The sequence below is a fragment of the Nyctereutes procyonoides genome, unplaced genomic scaffold (genome assembly GCF_905146905.1).
Source record: "Nyctereutes procyonoides isolate TBG_1078 unplaced genomic scaffold, NYPRO_anot_genome, whole genome shotgun sequence".
In the NCBI taxonomy this organism is placed as follows: Eukaryota; Metazoa; Chordata; class Mammalia; order Carnivora; family Canidae; genus Nyctereutes; species Nyctereutes procyonoides.
This window is the reverse complement of record NW_026575121.1, coordinates 56,666,808-56,677,658: the sequence shown is the minus strand read 5'-3', so window position 1 is coordinate 56,677,658 and position 10,851 is coordinate 56,666,808. Positions and strand designations below refer to the sequence as shown.

The window sequence follows — 10,851 nt, the reverse complement described above, 5'->3', positions numbered from 1 at the left end:
AACCATTGTAGAGCATTTTAGGATGCTAGAATAGAATTTAATAACCAGTTATTGCCACGAAACACTAATGCAGGGCTATAATCTGCCTCTGCTGCCCAACCACACTTGGATATAGATCAGGAACAGGGAGTCCCCGCCCTTGAATTCATTCATTTCATTTGGAGGTAAGTAACAGGAAGCCACAAGCCATTTATACCTCTGGCTACAAAGCACAGTGTGACTTTAACTTATGAAAATCTACCATAGAAGATCATGTGGTGTGCATTTCCATGTGTTAAATTTTTTCTCTGTGTTTGGGCACATGACATTTTGTTTCCATATGAGAGGAGCACACCATGCGTATTTCTGCATCATTTTCTGCACCTGAATTTCTCTTTATGATTCTCCCTCTCCTGTTGCATTTTCCCTCTGACTCTTTTATGTTTTTGCCCCCACCACCCCAATTTCTAATTCTTGCTGTTGTCAGCCATGTGCTTCCTTTTGCCAAAATATAAAATAAAATTGTAAAAAAATAACTCTGAGTTGCTTTTGAGCTCTTCCTGTGATATGACAGCAAAAATTAATTTTCTTTTATTTCTGTAGCTTTTTGTTGATTCTTTTTATGGATCAGATGCTCATTAAAACAAAGACTGGGGCAGAAGTGCACATTCTGTGCCTTTCTGTGACTGTTTTGAACTGAATCCCCAAAATCAATATAGGGCAATCAGCAGTTTAGAAGTTCGATTACATCAGTTTATTTTAATGGAGTTTGTCTTGTGTTTTAAATTGAATCAGCACTCTTTGTTGCTCCAAGTATCAGTAAGTTTGTAATAGGAAATTTTTCTTATGTTTTACATATACAGATATAAATCTTTTCATAGGCTGATCACAATTCTAAAATATTCTACTTGACACTTAATCCATCTACTTAATTCTTATACATACCATTTACCCAGCCAATACTTGAGACAATGAATTGATTACAGATTTCAATATGTGTTTCTCCTGTCATTGTTAAAGCTAATAGATCTGCATTTTGGTCTGTTGTGTAATACAATTTCACTTGGAAGAAAATTTATTTTAGTGACCTGATCATACATTTTCTTTAGGTCTGATTTTCACTTGATTTAAAAAGATAATGTTTAAGTGAGTACATTGTTACCTACAACTTCATCTTTTTCAAAGCAGCATTCCTAACACATCTGCTAAGCCACTGCTTTCATTAGTTTGCTGTCGACTATGAAAGGTGTCCATTTTATTTTACTTGATTGCTGGGGATGGTATGGGTTCATCTTACTAACACTGTCCTCAGTGACACTGACTAAGGATCTCAGGTGCTCATTAGCCACAATCCCCTCCTACATAAAAAGGGTGGGACTGCAAAAAGACTCCTTGTACCTACACCTTATATGCAATTATATCCACTTCACTTCGTAAGTGAAGATGAAGGATAATTATCATATGTAACTACTGGTAGCCTCTAGTAGAGCTATTATGGATGATTGTTCTTTTTTTAGGTTTTTTAGTTTTACAATGAACAAAGAAAAAAACCCAGCTAACATATAGCTATTTTTAAAAAGAGGCTAATGTGACCTAGATAAAGAAGAATTTAAAACAGCTAGTTGATTGGACCCTAAAGGATGTGATTAGTCATAGACATAATATGTTCCTCAAATATTTATTAAGGCTTAATAATAGGTATGCTCTAAATATTTCATTCCTTTCACCCCCCCCCAAATATAGGTAATATTTATTAGTTTAAATATTTATTAATTTAGTAGGCTTAAATAAACTAAGATGATATTTCAGGACTACTCAGTGAGACCAGGTTTTATAAATGATGCAAGCAGAGCATCTATTTTCATTTATTATGAATATAAATAGTTAGGAATTCCACCTACCAAATGGTCTCGTGAGAGACCATTCAATTTCATTTTTAAATCTGTCCTCATTTTTTAAGCCTATTCTCATTTTAAAATCTGTCCTTAAGTAGTGTAACTATTTGTATGTGTATATATAGGCAGAAACACACACATTTATATACATACACACATAATTGGAACTAAATAGGTAAATATTAGGTAAGTAGGGTTGCAAGCTTCTGTGCTAAGCTCTAGTAACTAATGAAGACAAGATGGTACTTCACACACACACACACACACACACACACACACACAAAGATGGCACTTCACTATGCCATTACTTACATGACCAAGCTATACTGTTCCATCCACATCAACCAGATACTCACCTTGGATTTTTGTTGTTAGATAAATAAATATTTTAGGTAGAAATTTAGAAACCCTGTTGGACTGCATTTATTCAGCACACATTCTAATGATACCCAGCATTTTGGAAATGGGTATTTATGGCTTGTTGAACATTTGTGGTGCAGTGAAAAATCCATACATTGCAATTAACACAACAAAGCTGGAAAATGCAGAAAGTTGTCATTTTACTATCCTTCTGCTGAGCTGCTTGCACGTGTGGTGGTGGTGGTGGGGTGTCTGTGGCATTCTAATCCTAGCTGCATATTTTCTTTCTATGCAGTGGTAAGTCTCATTCAGTGAAGTGGCAGATATATCTGCTAGACATCTCTTTCAGTGGGTGAGGAACAGCGCTTACTTCAGATAGCACTTACTAAGGACACCCAGTAATTTGCATTGGCTTGAAAAGCAGGGACTAGATGTCTTCCATGTATAAGCTACTCCCTCTCAAGTTGTGAGCTACATCCCTTCATAATTTGTACCAGTTCTTTCAGTCCAGTACCTGGGAAATTACTAATCAATCATAGCTCTTCAAAGGGCTTGCCTTAATAACTTATAGTTTACCTTAGTACAGAGAATATTTTTCCTGGAAAAATTGTAAACTCCACTAGAATATATCCCAGCCTGTCCCTGGTTGTTTTGCACTATTTCCACAGATTTTACGATATTGGTCATCTGATGAGTATTTTTGTGATTGAAGAGACTTCTCGGTATTAGCTGTTAAGCTTCTATGTTTGACAACACAGCATGGCCATTTTGACATAATCACAGTAATTTTTAGGTGCTGGTTTTAAGAAGTCAAATATACTTGGTCTTCCCTTTCTTGATTTTTCTTATATTACTATCATTTAGATGAGACAGTCCCTTCATTAGAGTACTTTACCATATATTGATCTCAATGTCTCTGTCTCTCTTTCTAGCTCTATGTGCATAGATATAATATAGACATAGATAAACAGCTATAGATGTTTATAGATATTGCCTCTCTGTGTGTATATACACATACAATAAAGTTTGATGTAATGATGTTGCAGTATCTAGCCGTCTATTTCCTTTCTTAATATGCTCACAATATTTCTATTCTGGCTGAAAGAAGTGGGAACAGAAAACAAAGAGGTCACCACAGTGGGGACACTTCTTTAATATTATGGTACCTGACTGTATGTTGCCTGACAAGCTTTCTCAGAGGTCATGGAACAGAAGGGTTCAAAGACCAAACTAAGAAGACAGAATTGCCAAGACTATTACACCAACGTAAAGGTGCAATGCAAGGTAGGAGGAAGAAAGCCATAGGTAACACACTTAGGATAGGGTGCCTGTGGAGGGGGGCTGCTTGTGATCAAGTAAGGTAGACCTTTTGGCCTCTGCTGGGAAACTCATACAGCTGGCTAGATACCTGCTGGTCCTGTATTTGTATAATTTAAGTAATTTCAGAGTAATAATACAGTCATACAAAACAGTAGGAATTGTACTAGTGGAATATGTGTATATATCTGCATTTAAGTACACAAGTCAATGATAGAAATCATTCTGTATCTCTAAGTTTTCTAGTAATACCTATTTGCTGCTTTCCTTATATACATCTATTTCATAATGCAGAAATAGGCCCCATAAACTTAAGAAATCGTTTTGAAGCAAACTTCAATTGAGAACAATCTCATCGACTATTTTTCTACCCAGTGAACCAGGATGGCCTTTCATTTTTTTTTTTTTTTTAATTTCGATACGGAAAATTTTAGGATCCCAGATGTTCTGAAAGTACATAATTTGAGAGCCAGTGATTTAGTCTGAAGAAAATAATAATAGGACAACTAAATAGCTATTTTAAGGCTAGAAGTGGACATTATATGGAGGATGGCATCTAGTGATACTTAATTTACTGGAGTTGCTATTTTTACCCCTCTGAAATCTGAGTGGTGACTAATTCTTGGGGGAGGAGGAGGAGCAGGTTTAAGAGCACTTTAATTGGATAGTTCTTATTTGTGTAGATGTTGATTTTCTCATTTTAATAATTTTCTGTTGTATTATGTTTAGGAGATTTATGAAATATATAAAATGCTTTCAAATGATTTGTTGGATGCCAGAAAATGATTAATTCATTTTTCTTTGTTTAGATTAAATATTGACACCTCTTAATTTTAAAAAAATTATCAAAACAGATGTGCTGCTTGCTATTCTTTGTGGCATTCTCCGAGGCTGATATCGGGAGGTTGGAAATCCTGCAATTATTTCGCTTGTTCTCTCTCTGAAAACCTCATAATCAATCAGTTCTTGTTGCCACACAGATAAAATCTAATTCCTTAAGAAACGATATGACTTTTTAATTTATTATTTTATTTTTAATTGTGGTAAAAAAACACATAACCTAAAATTTACCTTCCTAGCCATTTTAAGTGTACAGTTCTGTAGCGACAAGTATATTCACATTGTTGAGTAACCTATCTCTAAAACTTCTTCAAAAGTCTCTTACAAAACCATAACTCTGAAGCCAGTAGACACCTCCCCAGTTCTTTTTTCTCCAGCCCCTGACAGCCACCACTCTGTGAGACTTTCTTCCTCTGACTCCTGTCTGCAGTGTTTGGATTTTCTCCAGCTCATCTTAAAACCTACTGTTTAGGCACACCAAACTGTCCATACCCCATTCAGGTTCCAATTTCAAGACTCTCATCCACATTCTTTCCCTCGTCATTGTATAGTTAACTTCTGACTCAACTTTCAGTTACAGACTTACAAGACTCTCTTAGAATGGGGGATGTACACCTACCGTGTGCTCCTGTATGCACCCTTCATTTCCAACTATCACAATTAGCTTAAAATTTTTCTTGGTAGAATGTGAGCCCTTCAAAAGTAAAACCAATGGCTATATAAATAAGAACATCTAATTTAGCCTATCATTTTATTTTTGGCCCTGTAGCACACCCTACATAAATAATTGTTGACTGGATTAACAGTGAAAGCTCAAAATACCTAATTTGAATTTTATTTTGTCACCTACTGGCTGTGTGCCCCTGGGTACATAAAGATGATGATGATAATATTAATTACAACATTAGTGACAGCAGTAGCAAGCAGCCATCGCTGTCACTTACAGAGCAATTGCTATGTACAAGGCACTTTTTAAACTTTTACATGTATTAACTCATTTACTCTTCATAATAATCTTAGTCATGAAGTACTATGAATGTGCCTGTTGTTGGATGAGTAAAGAGGACAGGGATGCAGAGTGATTTATTGAAGGTCACTTAGCTCAAAAGAACAGAACTGTCCTGAAATCAGACACTTTGAATCTGAACTCATGTTCAGAAATATCACTGCTTTATATGTCGGACCTCCATTTCTTTATTTATAGTATGGGTTATTGTAACTATTTCAAGTATGGGTAATGAGCATTAAATGTTCCGATCTATGCAAGCCGCTTAGCACAGTGCCTATTTGTAATGGGAGTTTAATAAATAACTGCATTTATGGCCATAATATATGTCAAGTGCCTTGCTCAGTGCTTATAAGGCTGTAGGCTTTCAATAAATGTTAGCTCCCTTCTCTTTCTCCTTAGACAAAGTCAGAGGTGACTACTAATGCAAAGGAATTGGGTTGGAGCATATTGCAGTGGCCACCAAGAAAATAATGGGTACAAGCTGTAGAAGAAGAGCACATATTTAAGAAAACAGCATCCTGTAACTGAGTGCTAATACTTTGCTGGGATTGTGATACAAACATCTGGCATTTGAATAAGATTCCTGACTTTGAAAGCATGTTCACATTTCTCATGTCATTTTCGTTTCATGGCTGACCTTGGGAGAAGAGACATAATATGATGGTTCCCATTGTACAAAGATCCTTAGCAACTTACTGAAGACAGAGAAGCTAGGGTACAGAGAGGAACTAGAAATTGTATTTCTAGATTGTTATGTCCAAATGAAATTCATCCTCAAACTAGAACATTTTTGAGAGCAGAGGTGAAAACATAATAATTAAGTTAGTAGACTGGACATAACCTGAGTCTGTCGAGGGCCTGAGGAAGTATGGGGTCCCTTTCTTCTGCTCAGATTCTTCCTTCTCTTGTTCACCTTTTCTCTTATTGGGGGCATCACACTGACTTAAAATATTCTTCGTCCTTGAACTGCAGAGAATGAGTCCTCCTTATCAGGGTGTCCATCCTTCCATATGCTATATGCACAACATTCCACATTATGGAATCAAATGTATCTATTTGGAAAGAATGAGAAATTTACCTTGATGCCATGACTATATACACACGTGTAAGTGTGGATGTGTGTGTGTATTTGAGATAAAGGCTGACAGGTCAGCCTATCTGAAGTGGTTAGCATCTATGACTGAACTTTCTTTTTGACCTATTAAAACTTCTTTTATCAGCTATATTTAATCATGAATTAGTTTCCTTATACGGCTGTCACAAAGTGCCATAAACTAGGTGTCTTAAAAGCACAGACATTTATTGTCTTACAGTTCTGAAAGCTAGAAGTCCAAAATCAAGTTGTTTGTGGGGTTTGTACTTTCACGGGCTTTTGAGGGAGAATCTGCTCAATCTCTGTCCCAGCTTCTGGTCGCCCCCCATGTTTACCTTGCCTTGCAGATAAGAGACATCACTGCAGCCCCCCATCTTCACATGTCATCTCCTGTGTGTCTGTGTCTTTACAACGGTCATCTACAGTCCTATTGAATTAGGGACCCACCGTACTCCAGCATGACCTCATCTGGACATTATGTATGCAATGGTCTTACTTCCAAATCAGGTCACATTCTAAAGTACTCAGGGTTAGAAATTCAATGCTTTTTTTTGTTGTTGTTTTTCTTGGCAGGGAACAATTCAGCTCATAACAATTAGTAAGATCAACCAAACCCAGTCATATATGGAGGAATTTGCCAGTGTTGCACAGTCTGTATCGATCTCTCTTTGGTGATAATCTGTGTTTTAGGAAAGCAAGCAAATGTAAGAACTAATTGTGTCTACTGAAGATATAACCTTCTAGCGACCCTCACCATGCATTAACTGGAAGATGGTGACAGGCTGCAATTTCATTGACAGGAATTACAAACAGTTACTACAAAATTAATGTTTTGCTTAAATTATTGTGTTCACCTGCTGTGCTTAAAAGATAGGAAAATTATTTTCCTTTTAAAGTTAAACAATGATATTCATGTTTTATTGATAACTATTTATTCCATATTTCTTAGTCATGAATAGTTGCTGATTGGAATGGGATTTGATATTTAGTAGAATTATAGATTGTTCACACTCCAGATGTTGAAAATGACAAAGAAGTTATTATTGTAACATACTCTGGCTTTACATAAACTAAAGAGCATGGTGGTATCTGGATAGCTTCCACGTTCCATGCAGGACACAGCCAGGGAAAAGTGGCAATGTGGCTGAGCAAAAGACACTGGGCTGAGTGACAGATCCTCTGGGAAGAGATCAGCAATCTCAAGCAATGAAGTCTCAAAGAAAGGGGCAAAAGTAAATGCCATTGAAGGTAGCTCTCTGAGACACCCAACAGAGGGGACGGATGATTGCAGAGAAAGTTCAGGTAGAGTGTTGGCTGATGGCTTATGTGAAAGTGGAAGGGCTAGGATTAGCGCCTAGTCTGGCAAGCAGTTCCCTGGATGAGTTGCAATATGGGTCTGGACTCACGAGAACCAGATTCACGTGCAAGACGGCAGAAGCACGCAGGTACCTGTTTCCTCTACCCACTTCTGCCAAGATAAAGGAGTATCCTTAAAAGACTGTCACGGAGAAGTGTCCCTTGTGTCTTGCTATTTCCTCTGAACCCATTGACTCTTCAGCATAAGACAGAGTCTGTTTCAAAATCCACAAGCATCTTTCATGCCTCTGCTCTGAGACCTCCATGGTTCTCCACCAGGCAACTGACATCATTCCTACCTGTCATCGCCATCCTCTCTGAGTAGAGAGTGTGTATGTACGCTTAAACACATATTGACCTAAGTTTTTCAAAATTATTGAAAGAGGTGCTTTGGAAGTAATGATATAAAGTGTTTATATCTACAAGAACTCCTTACTATGTATCAGACAAAATTCAGAGTCTTTCCGAGTTAGGGCCTGCATCTTTACAGATCTCTTCCTCCTTTTGCTGTTCAAATAGACCACAGTAGTATCTGTTGAAGGAACGTGATCCACGTTGTTAGCCGGAACGTGAAGCTGTCCATACACTGTTGCCCTTCATCTCTTCTGAATTATTATTTCTCCCGAATGAAGCCTCCCTGACAGTGATGTCCATTGTCTCTGCAAACCTCTGGCCCCTTCTCCCACTGCGACAACATCCATGGAACGTCTTCCTTCCCTACTGCTAATTCAGACACGGTCTGTGCTGCTTTCCTATCTTCCTGCGTTTATCTGGAAGGGCTGCACACCAGCACAGGCTGCCTCGTGATGGCACTGCCCCTGGCATAAAGGCACGGACCGCTTCCTGCATCTCCTTCAAAGCTTGTGTAGGGCAAGGCTTTTGTGTTCATGGAAGTCTCCAGTTAAGAGTCATGTCTGCAAATAATGCTTTCCTTTACAAAATAACTTTGAGTGAACACTTCTAATGAGGGACAGCTGGAAGTGAAGACACATTTGTCAGTTTGTAGCCTTTGCTATGAACTTATTAAGTGAAACTTATGATAATAATGCGACAAAGAATTCATGAGACTGATTGTGAAGATTTGTGTGACCACCGTATCTAATGTTGTTACAACAAAATCAGATCCATAAACCTTTGATTGTGACCAATTAGTTTTGTGGTGCACCTAGGCTTCTGTCCTTGTTTACTATGCAAAGAGAAAGTGCAGGTCTTCTCTCTGAGGTTAATCGTTGCTTTTACGGCTCACTCACCTTCTTCCCTTGTGCGCTGTACGATTGTCTCTGACCTATGACGTTCCTGTGAAAATTGACATCCATGGTTAATGGGCCCCAAGAAATAATTCAAATGATGATAGATCCCTGGAGGTGTTTAGTATAGTTAAGTATGCATGTTTGAAGATGACAGTTGTGAAGCTACAAGAGCCATGTCAGGCTTTTCTGGGCTAACATTGTTTCATGTTAAAATGTGGCATCTCCATCACGTTTATATACTTCTGTTTTATATGCATTTTTGTATTTATGATTTCTCTGCATTGGCATTAAACAAATAAAATACTTGGTTATGATCAATTCAAGTGCAAGTCCACACTCTGCATCTTTGCTCCTTGAAGGTCAGTCTCTGGACCAGCAACATTGCATCATAGCAAAAGCTTGTTAAACATGCAGAATTCAGGTCAAGAGATCAAGAGAAGGGACTTCAGAGGAATATTTACCTCAATTATGGCATGATCCTGAAAGGGGCTGCTCACTCAGGTTACTCTGTCCTGGAGCCTTTGAGATGTTCTAGCTGAAACTATATGGCGTTCCTTCAAAAGCAGCTGGAAGAACAGAGAGCTCAGGGTTGTTCCAGAACCACAGCTCTGTCTACACACCAGGATCCTGAAAATGAAAGAAAAAAAATCCAAAAACTTTTTATCAACCTTTGTCAGCAGAAAAGGACAGTTGACTACTCATCCAGTTCTGCAGTCAGCCACTCATCCAGTACCTGTAAGTGGTGATAGCCAGAAGATATGTCTGAGACATCAGATGTGAGCATAGTTGTTGATGTAGCCTGCGATCCTCGTGTTCTCTAGGCAGAGGAAACCATCTTGCGAAAAAACATCAATTAATATGGATGGCCATGAAGTACATTGAGGACAACTCCAATTTACTCTCTCATATTCTGACGGTATTACTGAATTTAGAATAAAAGGAAACATTCAAAGGATGAAACAAAATCTGACTGGAATCCAAACTGACCCCATGGGTTTAAGAGAGAAAATGAAAGAAAAACTGACCCTTGAAGCACTCAGGGTCAGAAGCAGTACTGTGAGCAGTCCAGGTCACTTTCCTCAACTTTTATTGCCAAGAAACCAGGTTTCAAGTAAAACAAGGTTCGGATGTAAGAGCTTTCCAGTACAGAGATCCAGGTGGAGATAAAGAGAGAGAGCAGCCTGTGAATTAAAAATTGTGGCTGATCAGAATGAGAAACCTCTGAAAATTGAAATGGAAGTTAAATCACCTGGTAATAATTCAGTATGTCTCCATGACCTTAGTGTTTCTGAGGATGATTTATTGATTGAGGTCTTTGAGAAGTACAGATTACATCTGAATCTTCCAGAATCTGTGCATACTGAAATGACTACAGCAAAATTTATCAAAGAGAACGCTACATTAATCATCACAATGCCACTGGTGTAAGTCAAGAGCATCATCTGCTTTGGGTTTTCAGTACTGAAGGCATGTGAATCACAGGACCTTAAAGGTTTATCTTAAACACTAGTTTCATATTTTCTAAGAGTTCCTTTTCACTGAACAATGTTTTCTCATCAGCTCTTTATCTTCTTCTTCTTCTTTTTTTTTTTTTTAACTCTCTCCTCCTCAAACTTGGCATTAAGCAGAAACTCCTAAAAAGAGCATTGCCATGATACACTGTTTAAAAAGTATTTCTAATGTTATTAAAGTAACAAATATGATTTGGGAAATTCTGTTTCCAGGTGACATGTGAGAATTCTTGGTTTACTG

At 37.8% G+C, this 10,851-nt stretch overlaps 1 protein-coding gene and 1 pseudogene across 1 annotated transcript in view; both read left to right on the top strand.

The window, feature by feature from the left end:
• NALF1 (NALCN channel auxiliary factor 1) overlaps positions 1-10,851 on the top strand; it is a 622,100-nt gene that overhangs the window by 85,223 nt on the left and 526,026 nt on the right. The window lies entirely within an intron of this gene.
• Positions 9,568-10,527, top strand: LOC129516562 (PIH1 domain-containing protein 2-like; annotated as a pseudogene).